The following is an 18,328-nucleotide window of genomic DNA, read 5'->3' on the forward strand; positions in this document are numbered from 1 at the left end:
TGGATTCTTTTTTCTTTCTTATGTGAGTCACTGAAGGACACGGTGTTGGATGCTCTGTTCTATCATATACAGAAAAGTGTGTGTGGGGGGGAGGAATCCACCTTTTTGCAGCAGGCTCCTATTCCTAAATGCTTATGGACTCCAAAAAGACTTCTTCCTTAGTAAGCACAAGGAGGCAGCTGACTCAGATAACATTCAAGGCTTGCGGAAACGCTCCCTGCGAGTCTGAGGAAGCCTCCCCGGGCCGAGCCTTCAGGCGGCGGCGAATACCCCGAGGCTGGTTGAGGAGAAGCCGCGAACTCTCGAGCGCCTCCTGGCGACGCGCCCGCGGGCCTCGGGGCCTCTCCCCGCCCTTTCCCCTCCATCCCGCAGCCGCCACCGCCTCTTGGGCGGGCCCTGGATCCGCCTCCAGCCGCTTGCGGGGGTGAAAGGAACATGGTGGCCGCTTCCTCCCTTCCGAGGAGCCGCGACAGCGGCGGATCTGCTCGCGCTTGAGGAGGCGGGGAAGCCAGCGCGCAGGCAGCGGCCGCCGCGCTTGCGTGAGGCGAAGGAGCCCCCGCGTTTGGCGCCGCCGCTGCAGGTGAGTCACCAAGCGGGGGGAAGAGGGGGGGTGACAGGCAACGAAGCGGGGAGGCGCCTGGCTGCTTCCCATGACCTGCGCCGCGACTTTTCGGGTTTGGGAACAGGTAACCCCGGCTTCGGTCCGCAAGGGAAAGCGAAGCTGGGGGCGGCCGCGGTAGTTACTGAGTAAACACACACGCTTCGCCTCTAACCTTTTCCCCCACCTACTTTCTCCTCCCCTCAGCGGTTGGGGGTTGTTTTGGTTTTAAACGAGGACTGCTGCGTTGATTGGCGGCCCGTGAAATGCGTGGCCCGTTTTCTTGAGGGATATGTTTTGGAAACCCGTGAAGGCGTTACAGCCCTCTCCTGCGCACCCGTCGGCCTTAGTGAGTTCAGCGGGACCCGTTCCCAAGTAAACGTGCTGGCTGCCTCATTGCATAATCCTCTGCCTGTCTTCTCAGAGTCAAACCCCGCTGTATTCAGTGAGGTTTATACCTAGGTAAGCTTGTACTGGAGCCTTGATCTCGTCTAGCTTCTTGTGAGTGGCTTTCTCCTCCCCATACATGTCTTTACCTGCCCAGGTTTCTGTGTGGTGGTTGGAAAGAGCAAGCCACTGAGAGAAGAGGTCTCAGTGTTGTATTGGTTTAATGTTTGTTCCCAGCCCCCTTACATATACTTATATGCAGGGCTTTTTTTTCAGCTGAAATGCAGTGGGACGGAGTTAGCACCTCTTGAAAATGGTCACATGGCTGGTGGCCGCACCCTTTATTTCCAAACAGAGGGGAGTTTAGATAGCCTTCCGCGCTGTGGCCATCAGCCATGTGACCATTTTCACTGGGGCGATGGTCCAGCTGACCCAAAGTGATGTCATTGTGTGGCCCCGAAGTGTGTGCACACTTTGCGTGTGCGCATGTGGTAGCAGGGGCACCACTTCCCGCCAGGAGTTGGTCCCTGTGCTGACAACCCACTGAGTTCCACAACCTCTTTTCCCAGAAAAAAAGCCCTGCTTATATGTAACATCAGTGATTTTGTTTTGGTGCTAAATGACATATGGGCAAGTGATTACTATAACCTAGCCTCCTATAGGTCTTTGTAACTCTTCTCCCCAGTCATCATCCCTGAACAGTTGTAAGGGACGTGGTATGTTAATTACACACTCCAGACTCTTCTATGGTCAAAATCTTCCTGGTGCAAGTAAGCAAAGTTTTAATTATCCAGCTGGATCTAAATGCCTGGTAAAATCCATGCTTAGATTTTCTTCTGCCTCTCCCTCCAGTTCTTGGCTTGATCTGTGCCCAGCAGATGGAGGATTAGTTAGTTGAAAGGGGACCTCCCTGAATGCCAGCACAAAAGATACAGACAGCAGGTGTTGAGGTAAGGTTCTGGCAGCTTTCTACCTTATCTGCTTTGTTTCTCCTTCTCTAGCCCCTCCCTTTAGCTCCTGTGTGATTCCACTTAACTCTTGCAGGAAATTGGGCAAGGAGTCCTAATTGCTGTTTCTTAGAAAACAACAAAAACAGGCTACTTACTATGTTTGTAAGTATATATTACTCTCTGTTGTATTTTAACTAGTAGAATCAAAATGCGATCAGTGAGAATAGTCCTTGAAAGTGTACTTCTCTATGCAGTTCAGGGTTTCTATTTACAGCATGAGTCTGGGGACCTGGTTACGTGAATTACTATTGTTAAGTGTGCATTTAAACTACCTTGAGGCAGCACTTGGCAGCATTGCATAATGTTTCAGTTTACTTTAGAAAATGTGAGGATGTTGGTTTGTGGTGATTTTTTGTTTACAATCTAGTTGCCTTACCTTATTTACTTACTTTAGTTAATATTGTTATTGCTTCTGGATCAGTCTTTTTTTTTGTAATTTTGTTACTTGCGGTTGTGGATGAACTAGGGTGTGTGCTGACCAAGTTAACTGACTATTTCAGTACTTACTTTGCATGAATGTGACAGCTAGGTCCATTAGTAGTTTGGGAAAGTGGAACATCTGGATGTGTATATTCTGTCTAGCATTGGTAATGCTTCATGCATCTGATCAAGTGGATTATAGTTCACAAAACACTTATACCACAATAAGCTTGTTAGTCTCTAAGCTGCCGCAAGATATTTTTTTCACTGTAAATGTGGCTACCCGTCTGGAACGGAGACTACTAAGTTTCATGGTTGCACAATGGCTCAAAAAGCAGTTGTCAGCTCCCCCATTCATAAAACGCCCTTAAAATAGATGTAGACACAAGACAGAGGAATAAACATGCAATTTAAGAATAAAAGTTTATACATTGTTATAGAACTCTGTATCTTTATAAGAACATTAAGGACTAATGGTGGTGATGGTGACTGTTCTGTGTGTTCACCTATGAGAGTGTCCTTATTACACACAAAAAGGGTGAGTGGTCTTTTTAAGAACAAGTGGGCTGTATAGGTAAAGAGCACAGAACCATCCTTCAGCCCCTGGCTTTTCTCTATAGCTAAGCCCCAATATCAGAAGCAATCTCTAGTGGACTATGGAAAGAGATAGCTGAGGGGAAGAAGATGTCACACAGAGAAGGTTTCACAGGATTAATCTGCAGACCAGTTTTGCTATTAACATCAGACTCTCTCTGCAACTGGAGAGCCGGCATGGAATTATCACAGCTGCACCAACTTTAGCCCTAAATAACCTTATTTACATTGTAGCACATTCTTAATAACTGAGGAACCAAGATTTTTGAGCAATTCAGTATCGGTATATACATTTCCACATTACAATGTTAACATTTTAGTACAATTGAAATGTGTTAGATAATAAAAAAACTACATGGAAACAATCCAAGTCTTCCAGACAAGCATTTTCGCTAGATCACCCACTAAATAAACCATTAGTCCTCTTCCAAATAAAATTTACAATTGAACATTGCTGATATGGCATCTAAATAGTTTCATTTGTATAATACTCTGTTTTGTCAACTTTTGTTTTATGCTATGAGGAATCTTTTTTTGGTTTACGTTGTCGAACATTTAAGAATGTCCTGTGGTATTCAGACATTAGTCTCTTTCTTGCTTCTCTTTTTTGTGGGATCCCCTCCACATAACTGGGCATTTTGCATGGAGTTCCTGGCTTGAATCTTGTGTCATCTTTGCATATCAGATGTTTATTGATATCTTGAATAAGTAAAAATGTCTAGCAAGTTAGCTAGTTTTTATCTAGCTGTATAAGCCTATATGCAGCTCATTAGGGTTGTGTTTGTTATGCCTGTTTATTGGTTTGTGAATTACTAAGTTGTAGTGTAGCATTTGTTTTCTGTGCATCAGTATATTTGTTGAAAGACACATTTTGCTATTGGGAGAGCAGAAATAATTTTGCAGAAAGTCAGATGACATGCTAAACAAAGCTTAGTTGAAGCACATGTGTCATAAGTCTTAAATTGTCTATAGCTGGTACCAAAGACAAGATCCTTTGTAGACTTTCATAGATCCAGAGGAGTTAGTTGTGTTAGTCTGTAGTAGGTAAAGGTAAGACTGCTGTGCAAGCATTGAGTCATTACTGACCCATGGGGGGCCGTCACATCACAACATTTTCTTTCCAGACTTCTTACAGGGTGGTTTGCCATTGCCTTCCCCAGTCATCTATACTTGAGTACCCCAGGAAACTGGGTACTCATTTTACCGACTTCGGAAGGATAGAAGGCTGAGTCGTCCTTGAGCCGGCTACCTGAACCCAGCTTCTGCCAGGATCAAACTCAGGTCATGAGCAGAGCTTGGGCTGCAGTACTGCAGCTTACCACGCTGTGCCACGGGGCTCTTCTCATGCATGCATCTGACAAAGAGAGCTGTGACTCTTGAAAGCTTATGCTACAATAAAGTTGGTTAGTCTTAAAGGTGCTACTGGACTCCTTACTATTTTGTAGACTTTCAGTTTCTATTTGACACATTAAAACTTCGTGTTGTTTGTATTTTTATGTTTAAGTTTAGGCCTAGCCCAGTCTATGAAATCACATTTTATTGCTTTGAGTGGCTGAGGTACCTAACCTGTCTGGATATGTTCAGGACAGCTTAGAATGTACTGATCTGACTTTGCTTATCTTTCTCTCCTTCCACAGCTTTCTGTCAAATTGTGAAGTCTTTTATGCTACTAAATTTGCTGGTGAGGTGCTGTGCTGTGAGAAGCCTTGAGTTTTTTAGTTCTTGCACTCTTCAAATAATTTCCAGAGTGTATCAAGTTAACTGACTATGGGGTTGTCGTTCAGTGCAATATGTCTTTAACTTTACTTGTGTGTATTCTTACAACATCACGAACATAACATAGTGCGTGCACTATGGTCTAATATTTTTGGAAGATAGCTACTTCATTACTATTTGCTAAGGGTATTTGTTTGACTAAAAACCCAGTGACATAGTTCTTCAAAGTCCAGAACAAGAGTTAGTAGTATAACTGCCAACATTTTGTACTTAATAGTAAATCTGAAAAAGTAAACAGATGATGAAATCAGTAGGAATTGTTTCTGTAGTGGGGAGCTGTTGTAGATCAATAGTAAACTACATCTTCTACATGCTGCAGGTGGTGTGATACCTTGCAGAGCCACTGCAGTCTTTGGTGGGCTTGATTGACCTGCGACCTGATACAGTACAACAGCTTCATATGTCCATGCAGAATCTTCAGAACTGAAGTGGCAGGCATAGATTTGTGTGTGTCCATATGTGTTTGTGTATATGTGTACACGTTTGTAAGAGAGAGAGGTGTAGGAAAAGATTGGAAATGAGGAACAAATAGCTACTTTATTTAGTCAAATTAAAATAAATACTTTAGTGTCAGTCTAGGTAATGCATTTTTAGTACAGCAGGTGCTTATGTCTTGTTTTTGGGGCTGTAGACCTCATTCCTCAAGCAAGTGTGTCATTTTAAGTGCCTAAAGAAAGGCACATCTCTAAAAATTATGTATTCTTTTATGACCCCCATTTTTCTGAGTGCTAAGAAGGCTTGGAAGACAAACTTTTATTGGGTTAGTTTTCTTGTGAGGAGTAGTTCAGGAGGTCTCCTGTAGTTTTGACATATTACAGATATACAAGTACTGTGTGGTGGGGTCAAATACAAACTTCAAAACTTGTTTCCTCATGAGTGAGATGTAACATGCATTCCGGTAGCTTGCAGTCAGCCCTCAGAGGGTAATAAGCAAACACTCTTAAGAGATCAGGCTATAAGAAATCCAAAGAGAAGGTCATTTTTACATATCCAGAGACCATGATTGCATTTATTTATTTACGTCATTTATAGTCCGCCTTTCTCACTGAGAATCAAGGCAAATTACATGGTGCGAGTTAGTACAGTCAATTTCAAGGACATTTCAATAAACAATGTAATAGGATATATAAATGCAAATTTGCAAAGATTTAAAACCAGCAGAAATCCAATACGCAGTTGAAGGAATGTTGAAATGGAGCATTTGCAATTCTAAGACTGATATATTAAATAGTATAAAACTATGTAGTAGGACCATACTTAAAGCAACAGATAGTACATAATAGTAAAGTGTATGGTTCCTATCTTTTTACTGATGCATCTTTTTGAGATTGCTACCCTACAGTGCAGCCCTCCTTTCTGAGTAAAAGTTCCTCTTGAATAATTCAGTTTTGCATCATTTTAGGAAAGCCAGGAGCTTTCCTGACCTATTCAGGTAGGCCGTTCCATAAGATGGATATCACCATAGAGAATGTATGTGTACGGGCAAGCTGCTGATTTTGCCCATGTGCAGAGTAGCACCTGTAGAAAGTCCTGTTCAGATGAGCAAATCTCATGACATGGATCCAGGTGGCAAGGTCAACCATATCAAGGTTAAGGGTTGATACCCAGGCTAGAGTGAGGTTGTAGAAAGCGTTTCTTTGCAGCTGCCTTAACTTGTTTTTCTAGCAGTAGTGCTGGATCCACTGTAACCCCTAGGCTCTTAACTGACTCTGTACAGGTCAGACAGACTCCATTGGACGTGGGGAGTACAATGTCCTTCAAGATCTTTCCAATGAGCATCTGTCTTGTCTCGGTTCAGTTTCAGTTTGTTTGCTTTCAGCTATGACCACAGTTGTCAGGCAGTGACCCAAGTTTTCTGCTGCCTCTTGTTGTGATTTGGATAGTGAGTTGTTGATATTATTATTATTAATATTTATTTGATTTATAGCCCGCCCTTCCCAAGTGGGCTCAGAGTGGGTTACAACAAGAAGTAAAAATAGAGAAATACAGTAAAATCACAGGTACCAAACACAAACATATCAAGAAGTCCACCTGCTCACCACATATAAAAAGGGTGGAGGACTGGATCAATATCTTATGGCTGCTCATGTGTGTGTGTGGGGGGGCGGCGGCTGGTAATATAGCTCCCCCCCCCGGTAGGAGACCGGAAGGAGGCTCATTGGTGGGTTTAATGTTGGCCTCAACCATATGCCTGGCGGAACATCTCTGTTTTGCAGGCCCACCAAAAAGATGAAAGATCTTGGCAGGCTTGGGTGTCTTCCAACAGAGTTCCACCAGGTCAGGGCCAGGACCGAAAAAGCCCTGGCCCTGGTCGAGGCCAGTCGAGCCTCCCTGGGGCCAGGGACCACCAGCAGGTGCTTACCTGACAATCTCAGCACCCTCCTGGGCATATACAGGGAGAGGCAGTCCCTCAGGTATGCTGGTCCCAGTCCGTTTAGGGCTTTATAGGTTAAAACCAACACCTTGAACCTGATCCGGAACTCCATGGGGAGCCAGTGCAGCTGCTGCAAGGTTGGAGTTATGTTTGCCGTGTATGGAGTACCAACCAGGACACACGCAGCAGCATTCTGGACCCACTGCAATTTCCAGGTCAGACTCATGGGAAGCCCTGCGTAGAGCAAGTTACAGTAGTCCAATCTGGGGATGACTGTTGCATGGATCACTGTCATTAGGTCATGGGTTGAAAGATAAGGGGCAAGCTGCCTGGCCCGCCAAAGGTGGAAAAAAGCAGACTGCCATGATCTGGGCCAAGACTCCTGACTGTGCCCCATCAAAGGCCGGGAGCTGGATCCTCCCCCCAACACCCCACGGCCCAAGTACAGGACTTCCGTCTTCGTGGGATTCAACTTCAGTCTACTGGGATAGTAATAGGGATAGTATCCATGCTCCTCTTTCTTAGCTAGGAGGTTTTAGTTTTTGAACTTAAAAATTGCTACTCTTCTCTACAGTACTTTCATAGTGCCTTAAAAGCATCACTTAGAATATAGAAAAACCAATAAAACCATACTGCAAAATAGACAAGAACAAGAATTGTCAGAAGTATCAGCAGAAAACAATGCAAATGGAAAACTAAGGCACAACATACCATACACAATGTGGACATGAGATTATAAGGGTAGAAGACAGTGCAGTAAAAGGAAGAAAATAATATACAATCAACATCACAATAGACTATGATCATGTTCCCTTATAAATGTGTCGTCCTGGACCATTCCATTATATTGCAATTCTAAGCCCTTTATGTGTAAAGGGGAAGTTACAGACAGCTGCAGTTAACTTGTGGGGTAGCACCCTCAGAAGGCTTTGCTCAGATGAGCTAAACTGTCGTTGTGGAGCTTAGTGAGAAAGCAGTCCTGCAGGTATGTAGGTGCAAGATGTTTAAGGACTTGGTAGGCAATGACCAATCCTTTAACTTGGATTTTGTAACTGATCGCTTACAGATGGAATGACTGTATAATGGGTGTTAATTTCATTCTCTGCCTGGCTCCAGATAGTAACTAAGTTGTTGCACTCTGTACCAGCTGGAGGTTCTGAGTTAACTTTAATGGCACACCCATGTAGAATTACAATAGTCTAGCCTTGAGGTTACTATGGTATGGATCCATGTAGTTACTATGGCCAGGTACGGAGCCAACTTCTGGGCTAAATGAAGAAAGGATTTTTTGCAGTTGCATTAATGTGCTTATCTAGTAATAATTACAGATGTGAAGGCCTGGGAAAAATAGAAAAATTGGGGGAAAGTCCCCCCCCCCCGTTTTTTTTCTGAGCACTTTATTCTGACAGAGAATTTGGTGGAGCACTGAAAAAAACCCCTGTTGCATATTTTATCTTTTAGAATGAATGAAGTGCTTCTTTAGACAAGGTTTTCACACACAAAAGGTATAGCATGAAATAGTATGAGGCCTTCTTCAGTTTTTCTAATGGAAAAAAATGGAAATTTGGGGGAAGCACTGGAAAAAAATTTCTATGATTTTGTTCTCCCTTTGGAATGAGTGAAATGAAAAACAAGGTTTTACTTAAAATATATAGCATGAATAAAATATGTAGGATAAGCTCCAGCACTAGGTGGTAATGATTCCTATGTATACAGTAAACATATACAACATATTGAAGATTTTTTTGTTTAAATGTAAATCATTTTGGCAAAGATTAATATGCTGTGTGTTTAATGACTACATTATTAAAGTGTTCAGTGTTTTCAATGCTATAAAGTTTAACTTAATATCTTAGTATTTAAAGTTTAACTTAATATCTTAGAATCTTACCTATTGTGACCTCCTGAGAGTGTTTTTGTCCAAGTAATACATTATTTTGTTTACTACAGAACTTATTTCTTTCCTTCAGCATTTAGGTTTTATAACCTCTCAGATGGCAAAAATTAAAATATACATGATATGGAAATATAGGATGCAACAGTTTCCCACTTTTTCCTCAAATATTTTGTATACTTGCAATTTTATATAAAAATCAAAGACATTTATATTTTTAAACATCATAAATATGCCAAATAATACAATTGTATATGTAACTGATTTATAAGTGGTGTATTTTATGTAGTTAAATGAGTAAAATAAGTTTGTTTGTTTGTTAGGAAAGTGTTGTGCATATTTCCATTTTTTCCAAAAGAAAAGAGGAGAAAAACGGGGTTTTTTTTGGGTGGCTTCAGAATTTATGAAAGTCTTGCATCTTTAACAATAGTGTAGGGTCCAGTATAGCTTCAAGGCTTGCAACTGAGCTAGCAGGTATCATCTGAACCCATCAAATGTGGGGTGCTTAATGTCCTTCAAAACCCCACCCTTCCTGATTAGCATCACTTCCATGTTGTCAGGGTTCAGTTTCAGTTTGTTCACCCACAGCAGTCAGGACCTTTATAGCATCATTGGGGATGTCAGCCTACTCCAAAACTGTGAATGATTGCTTCTTAGAAATTAATTTGGAATCCCACAGGACAGGTCTCACCCTGATTTACAAATGGTCTCCAACAACAGTCATTTGCTGTTGTGGTCCATAACAAATTGTTTAAACTAACACAAAGCAGTTCCTTCAATCTCTACTTCTACCTACAAAAGCCTCAGGAAGATGTCATGGTCCACAGTGTCAAAGGCTGCAAATAAATCAAGTAACAGCAATGGAGGCACAGCTCTTGTCTACGTTAAAATCGATATCATCAACGAAAGCCACCATCACCTTCTGGATAGTCTAGTCTGAAATCAGACAGAAATGGTCTAGAGCAAAATAACCTGAAGTTGTTCTGCAACCTGTCTATCATATTGACCAGAAAGGGCAAATTAAAGACTGGGTGATAGTTGGCCATGTTCTTTAGGTTTTTTTTTTTAATCAATGGACTATGTTAGTGCTGAGGAAAGGTGCCTTGAGTCAGTGACTGATTTATGGTGGACATCAGGAACTCATAATGTGATCCTTTCATTATTTCAATAATATGGATGGACAGAGATCCAAAGTGCAAGTGGTGGCCTTCACAGATCTGAAGATGCTGTTGACGTCCATCACAGAAAATGGATTGAAATGATCCCCTACACAGACCAGATGGTGTTCTGGACATTTTATTTCCAATTGGCCTTCACTGGAGATATGTAGTTCTGCTGCATCTCCTTGTCAAGTCTGATTGATTGATTCAGTCAGTCACTGCTGAATGCAGTAGAACTACACACCCTCAAAGGAGGCTGCCTGTTGTGTTGGATCTTGACTTGCCTCTCACCACAAATGTGGCATGCTCAGAACTGTGATATGCAGAAACACTGGGGGAGTGGCAGACTGGCCAGGATGTCAGCTTGCCTGGTGGCAAGTGGGCCCTGTGGGCCCCGATGAAGTGGGCCCCCTTAAACATTAGACAATATGTTAAAAATCCCGCGATTTCAAAGAATCCCACAGTGGGAGAAAAATGGCAGCTGCCAGGGGACATTCTAGAATTTCCTTCATCCTAATCTCTATGGTAACATAGAGTGGAAAGCTAGAGTGCCCTGGCTGCTGGAGGGCTGGTGGCTGCCTACTGTTTCCCCCCTCCCCCAGTTCAGAGCTGCCTAGGGGGATGGCAAGGGACAGTAATTTTTTCACAAAAAAGTGAAATGTACTTTAGATTAACTCGGCTACTGCTGATCTAGCCAAAATAAATATTTTTATTTAACTTTGTGATGAGGTTTAAAAAAGAAAAAAAAAGCTTTCTGCTGCTAGGAAGTTGTAAAGGAAAAAGGAAAGCAGGTGGCTGAATCACAGGAACAAGTTGCTCCATAGCAATCGTGAACAAATGGGACTACTTGACGGGCAGGAAACAAGAGTGAGTTAAAGCCAAACAAAACAATCCTTAACTCAAGTGGTGTTTTTGGAGGCAGCCTCTTTCTTTTTTTCTTCTATGCTTTTCAAGTCAGACTTTCCATCTTGACATCACGTAGTAACTGTTGTCCTGCAACCTTTAGAAATTACTTGGATTACTTAGTTCTGAGTCACACATCATAACCTGAAGTATAAAATGTCTTTGCTTGTAGAGCTGCAATTTAGTAGATTAGTTGATGAGTCTAAGAATTATGGCTATGCTTGTTTCCGGAATGTTACTGTAAAAGGAAATTTAAAAGAATATTAAATGGCACTTTTGTTAAATTGCCTTGTGGGTTATCTCTTTTTCCTTTATCTCACTTAAGGGCCTGTTTTGTGGTTATACAATGTAATATATTTACATTTTAATAAATGTGCTTAACTGAATTCTTGGTATATTGCCTTGCAAAATTAAATGCAGAATCTGTATTTTGTAAGATAAAAATGTTTGAAATAAACAGTGGGGTTTTATTTTTCATAAATTTAGTGCTGTGTTAAAAAAAAACCTGATAAACTGATTTCCCCCTCTTTGTTTGATAATAGTACACAATCACCATGTCATTGTGGATTTTTGGGAAGCAAAAGTACCTTCTGTCATTTGGATGAATGTGTTGCCTAAGCCTGTTCTTAAAGGAGAAAAATAGACTTACGGGACAACATAAAAGGAAGAATTATTTCCTGTACCTACTTGAATTATACTGTGGTCATGTGCAAGAAGCTTGCTTAATGATTCTGACAAACAAAATGTCCCTTCTGCAGAAACTCCTGTCTCCTACAGGAGAAGTGCGGATATATTTTAAGTGAGCATAAAGAAGTAGCCTTTCTTGTGACAATCTTCTAAATACTTGGTATTTTTTGTTTAATTTGATGATTTCTGTCAGTTTTACAGTTTTTCTCAGCTGAATAACAATGTAAAGCTGAGCTTTGACTCTCCCAAGCTTATACCCTGGACTTGAATCTTGGTGGGTTTTTTGGGGCATGTCTCCATTTTTTTCTTTTACAAAAGGGATCAAACTGACTTTTGTGTCTCAACTTGTTTTAGGCATCTCTGATTCTGGAAAAAAATTTCTTTCTTTCTGTGGAATGATTCATATTTTGGTATGAATTCTCTGACAGTGTAGATGTTCTGCATAGTAAGGATATTTTTGCTGTTAAGCACAGTGTTTATCATGGAAACGGTCGAAAGCACATGATGTGGATGACTTGTACTTACCATCTGGTGCTTGATAAGGGTCCTTTGACATACAGACAGAAAATAGTAACAGGATAATTTGCAATTGTGTCTTAACTGCTTTTATTAAGAGTTGGTTGCTTCCTTTAAAAAACAGAAGATTGTATCCTTCTTTGTGCTCATGGTTTTTACTGCGTATAAAATAGTGAATACATGGTAGGGCTTCTTGCATTTGTTGTTCCAAGAACCAAGAAGTTAAATGAAGGAAATGAGTCATGAAGGCTCTTTTGCTTAGCACTTTCTTATCCCAATGCAGAACAAAAAGAAGTTCGGAAGCGAGTCCAATTTAGAAAAGCTTATGATGGAATACATTCTGTTAGTCTTTAAGGTGCCACTGGACTCTTGTTTTATTCTGCTACAGATTAACATGGTTCCCCATCTGGAATTATTATCCTTTAACAATAACCTATGTCTGTTGAGCAAACTTTTGTAAAATGGAGTAAAAGTGATGCCAAGGAAGGAGTTTGCATGTTTAGTTTCTGAAGCAGAACTCCATCATTCTCATTATTGTAGCATGTGCTGCTATCAGAACAAAAAGGTTAAACGTCGTAGTGCAGACATCAATATGTACGTATTGCTAGTGTCTTTTGTATATCTGTCTAATATGTAAAAACTTGCATGGCATTTTTTTAGTTTCACTCCATTGGGCATGGATGGACTAGAGCTGTGAAGTTGGGAAAGTAAAATAGGAAATGGATTACTGAATCGTTGGAAATCCTGTCTGGCTTGATGAATTTGAGGAGGTCCTGTTGCTAAACTGAAAAAGGTTTAACTGGGGCAGAAACTTTATCTTTAGATTTGCCCTCTTTTCTCCCCCTCCCTTTTTATTGGGGTACTGCATTGTTGGTAGTTGCACCTCAGTTGTTAAGATTACAAGTTAGTATTGATTGAGCCTCTGTTTTGTTAATTTCCTAGCAGAACTAATCTCTGTGTAAAATGTGTGCTTGTCTGCTTATCATAAATGAAGAAAAGTTGCATGAGAGGTGTGCATTTTGTGTATACCATTTTCTTCCATTTTGACTCTTTCAAGATTAAAAAACAGTGAGAGTAGGTAGCAGTACCTGTGTAAAGAAAAGGAATTCTGTGGCAATATTTTTCTCTTTTTTTTTTTACTGGCATTTGTTAATTTTCTCCTTTATGACTGTTCTCACCGTTTCCGGTTGCTGCTGCAATCACACCAGTGGAATGTTTTTACCATCCTTCCCTGTCTCCCCCTGCCCCCCCCCCAAATCAGAGCAACTTTTATTTTGTCTGTAAGTGCAGGGATCAGAAGCAGATTGTTGCAAAAACAGGGTGGTTGTTTTGGGCTGCTGCTTTTTAGGAATACTGAGTCTTACACGGGTAGGAAGAGCTTTTTGTGTCAGTGGAATGCTGCTTGTGCTGGATGTAAGCCCCATCTTTAGAGGAATGGATTCATAGGATCCAACACATGTGAGGTTTGTGCATTTACAGTGGTTTTTCTTCACTGCTCTGCCAATGCAACTTCAGAATGTGATGATTCATGGGAAACCAATCTGACTCGAGCTGCAAGAATTTAATTAAAAAAAAGAGCATATAGTCAAGTAAAAGCGAGACAGGTTTGCACGACTGCCATGTACAGATGGAAAAAATCTGTTTGGGAGTTGGGGTAGTCTGGTCTACTCTCAATTATGCAGTTATCTTGGAAAATATATTCCATTTTGACACTTAGTATCTTTTCCTATGGTTACAGGTTGCTTTTTGAGTATGTTTCTCCCCACCCTCATCTTGTTTCATTCTCTGTAGTTTTAAACCCAAATTCCAGATGCATAAAGCATTCTTAGATTGCTTTCATTTCTAAGGTGTTAACTCTCTAAATAATAGTTGTCATTTTTTTAAAAATAAAGGTCGTGCAACATGCAGGTAAAAATACTGCTATGGTTTATTTGTGCAGAATTTTTAGGTTGGAAATGTGGTGGTGCTAATTTCTGAAGGTAGAAATTTAAGAGATGATAATCTACTTTATATAGTTCAAACCTGTGGTTATGCTCATAGTGAGTAGGATAGTCTGAATAGAATATGGATCAAGGTGAACGCTAAGGCTTTGGGGCATACTGTGGAAAAATGCCCTAGGTCATCTTGCTGAGATGAAATTGACACAGACATCCTGTAGTTGGCAGGTTGAACCTATAGCACTCTTGTCCTCATAGAGTCCTCCTTTTGGATCCAACCCAGGATATTGAGATTTAGTTGGAATTTCTTGGGATGAGGGTGCAAAAAGGCCTTCGACGTTTTCACTTCATTTAGAGGACTAGCTACTGAATTGTATCTCACTGAAGGAAAAGTCTATAGGGAACCCTTGCTACTTCCTTTGTTTTTACTGCTACTATTCACTTCCTTAATGTAAATACGTTGTGTGATAGTTATACAGTTGCATTCTACGTAACAGTAGCTTTGATGGTGCTAGAAGGAGTTTCATTTTGCCCCATGTTCTTGCAAAATTGTGTGGATTGCACTGTAGGATATCGCCTGTAGAGTCTTTAGAAGTGGCCCATTTGGATTTTTCTATAACTTTCAGGCTGTAATGTCACCATATTAAGCACAATAACTAATAAGTAAAGAACATAAGGAAAATGTGCTGTCATTCCCTGTTCGTGTTTTTATTAGTTTGTGTATGCCATTTTCTTCCATTTTGACTCTTTCAAGATAAACTGCCAAATTTTCTAGTATACATTAATGACTTATTCTAGGCAGGAAAAATGAAAACTGAGATGGCTATTCTCAGTTTGGGATGTAGATGCCATGTCTACTAACTTACATTGTTGGACTAAAGATACTAACAACATCCTGAACTTGGTTTTTGTTTGTTTGAGGTTTAATCTCAGGACACTTTATGTGAAAAAGTTTGTTTCAAAAAGTACTGAAGTATCTATCTAAAGAGCTTAGATATGGTTAGTAATTGATTATGTGTAGAACTGGAGGATTGCTGAGGGAGGAAATCTCTCCTGTAAAAACAGGTATATACCTTGAAGTTGGTAAGCTTCACAATGGTTTATCTGCTTGTGATTTTCCAGAATCTAAGTCTCTAGCAGTTGAGAGAGGGTATGTGTATATATGGTGTTGGTGTGTGTGATATATGTGAGTGAAATGAGTACTTAAACGCTTTCAGCTGTTGAGCTTTTTGTAGATGCAGGCACTAACTTGTTTGTATTGATCTAGCATGGATAATTTGATTTTGGTCTTAAGAGTAAGTTTCTAATATTGATGATATCATGACTTATGAGTGCTTATGAATATTACCTGAAATTGGTGAATAATGTTCATTCATTTATGAAGATACTTGGCAGCATTGAGCTCATTAATTATTTTGTTTTCACAGTGCTAGCATTGTTTCTCAGGTTTCAGTATATGTTCCTAATATGGGTTTGAAAAGAATTCTTCACGCTGCCAGTTTGTATCCAAACATAACATTACATTTTCCCCCCTTTCATCTAGAAGGTGTGTGTATATATTTGGGTAAAAATGTATTTTGGAAACTGTGTGAAGTCAATCCAAAATGTATTTTAAAAACAACAAAGTCAACTGTATCTTCTAGTGTTTGTATGTTTTCATTGCAATAGAAATTGAATGAAAAAATCTGGAGAGAAATATCTTTAGTATTGTGCTGACGTATAAGATTCCAATGCCAAGACTTTCAGCTGAAACTTGTCTTGTGATTCAGTGGCTTATATATGAAGGGATGGAAATCTTCTGTGAAATTAAAAAAAAAACTCCATGAAGTGAACTCTCCTCTTAAACATATCAGAAAGTCAACATTTTTATTATTATCGGTTGTTTCACAGAATGCTTGATCCAAGAGTTTTCCACTTCTTGAAATATGTTATCCTTTCCCTTCATTTCCACTTCATTGGATTTAATGTGGTGAATTTGGCAGCAGTGAAAGCTCGAGGTACACTTAGCAAGCAAGCAGTGATATAGTTATAATAACATAATATAATAACATTCGATTTATATACCACCCTTCAGGGTGATTTAAAACCCACTCAGAGCGAATTACAAAGTATGTTATTATTATCACCACAACAAAACACCCTGTGAGGTGGGTGGGGCTGAGAGAGCTAGAGGCTGTGACCGACCCAAGGTCACCCAGCTGGCTTCAAGTGGAGGAGTGGGGAATCAAACCCGGTTCTCCAGATTAGAGTCCCGTGCTCTTAACCACTACACCAAACTGGCTATTATTGGTGAATATGGAATTTTTTAAAATAAAACTTAAACTTTTACTGTGATCTTTCCTGTTGGATCCTGCAAATTATAGAAGGTAGACTTCAGCATTTTCTAAGTAAATGCTTAGTTAGTCATAAAACTTAAGTACATATCCTTTAAAAACCCTCTCCTGTGTTACTTCAAGATACACATAAGCATGCAGTGAGATCCAGAGCAAGCACCGTGCTTGCACCCTTCCTCCCACCCCTCCTCCCCCTCACTACATGAAGAAGTAAGTGCCCAGACTGGGACAGGCTATGTTTACTTGAACATGGAATCTCCTCCTTCAACCCTGTATATTGAAATCACTACAGTGAATTGAAGATTAGGAGAGCAGACACTTGCAAATTACTGTAGGATCTTCTGGTTCTCATCAGAGACGTCCGCCAGGGCTAGATCAAGTTATTTGTTGCCTTAGGAGGAGATTAATGATGCAACTCTGCATCATACTTGTATCGCTTATAGCACCTGCCTCAAGCCAACATCTGATATTTTTCACCAGAGATTTTTGGAATGTGGGAATTTATGATGATTTGAGCAGCATTTTTGACTTTCATCCAGCTGTAGCTCAGTGGTGACAGTATTTCATTTACCAATAGGATAGATTTTTGTATAGGTGGGGCTTGTTTATATAGGGGCTGTCTATATAGGGGTTTTTGTCTTTGTGTCTCAGTGTGTGTTCCGTGCTGTCAAGTCACTTCTGACTTACGGCGACCCTATGAATGAATGTCCTCCAAAATGTCTGTGATCATCAGCATTGCTCACCTCTTGCAAACTGAAGGCCATGGTTGCTTTCTTTATTGAGTCATGTCATCTCCTTTTGGGTCTTCCTCTTTTCCTGCTGCCTTTGTAGTCAGTACATAGCCTGATCTGTTTCTCATCTTTTTGTGGAAAATATAAAATAACTAATATCCAGACCATATGGAAGCAGGTTTGTCAGGTTTTTGTCTCTGCTGTGAGGAATTAATGTCTGTGTTTTAATTTAAAACAGGTGTTGTCTATTTTTCTATTACAAAAGTTGTACTCTGTGTCCTATTAATCAGACATGATAAACCGACTATGGATATGTGTTGTAATAGTCTGGAAGGAGAGTTTTAAAAATGATGATTCTTCAATTGATTTGAAAAACAGTTTGTAGCCTTGGTTCTGGCAGATTGAGAAGATTATAAATGAGTTTGTAATAGTTGAGTATATTACTACACATAGTAAAAAAAAAAAAAAGTTCCAAGAAGCAGAGCCACAGAGGTCTTCAGAATGTGAATTTCTCACACAGATCCCAGTTTATCAGGCTTTGGGCTGAACTAGCAGGGAGTTCCTTAAGAATAAGATGATGGCATGATGATGAGATACCTTTTTAACTACTGGCTAGACAAGCAAATAAGCAGATTCTTATTTTTGTGACTACAGGGTTTGCTTTCTTAAAGTTAGCCAATAGTGTTAGGACTCTTTGACACAATTTTAATTTAACCTGGGTCTTAGCAGAGGTTATTGTCCTGAATCTTGGGTTGTATCAAAGGGGCCATAGCGTCGAAATCGCAGGAGGTCATAGCCCCTCTCTATACTGCCTTGGTCAGGCTGCTTCTGGAGTATTGTGTGCAGTTCTGGAGGCCTCACTTCAAAAAGGATGTGGACAAAATCGAGAGGGTGCAGAGGAGAGCGACGAGGATGATCAGGGGTCTGGAGACTGAGCCCTACGAGGAAAGGCTAAGGGCCTTGGGAATGTTTAGTTTGGAGAAGAGGAGGTTGAGGGGGGACATGATT

The 18,328-nt window shown here is 40.5% G+C and overlaps 1 protein-coding gene across 3 annotated transcripts in view; it reads left to right on the plus strand.

The window, feature by feature from the left end:
- Window positions 1-416: 416 nt before the first annotated feature.
- DENND4C (DENN domain containing 4C) overlaps window positions 417-18,328 on the plus strand; it is a 102,136-nt gene continuing 84,224 nt past the window's right edge. Inside the window, exons 1-2 of one of the 3 annotated variants that reach the window (XM_054987136.1) lie at window positions 417-580; window positions 1,838-1,935. The gene's annotated coding sequence lies outside the window, so the exon portion shown is untranslated. Of the gene's footprint in view, window positions 581-876; window positions 948-1,837; window positions 1,936-18,328 lie in introns of those variants that run through there. The other 2 variants (XM_054987137.1, XM_054987138.1) reach the window with 2 other exon arrangements.

The sequence above is a fragment of the Eublepharis macularius genome, chromosome 8 (assembly GCF_028583425.1).
Source record: "Eublepharis macularius isolate TG4126 chromosome 8, MPM_Emac_v1.0, whole genome shotgun sequence".
NCBI lineage: Eukaryota > Metazoa > Chordata > Lepidosauria > Squamata > Eublepharidae > Eublepharis > Eublepharis macularius.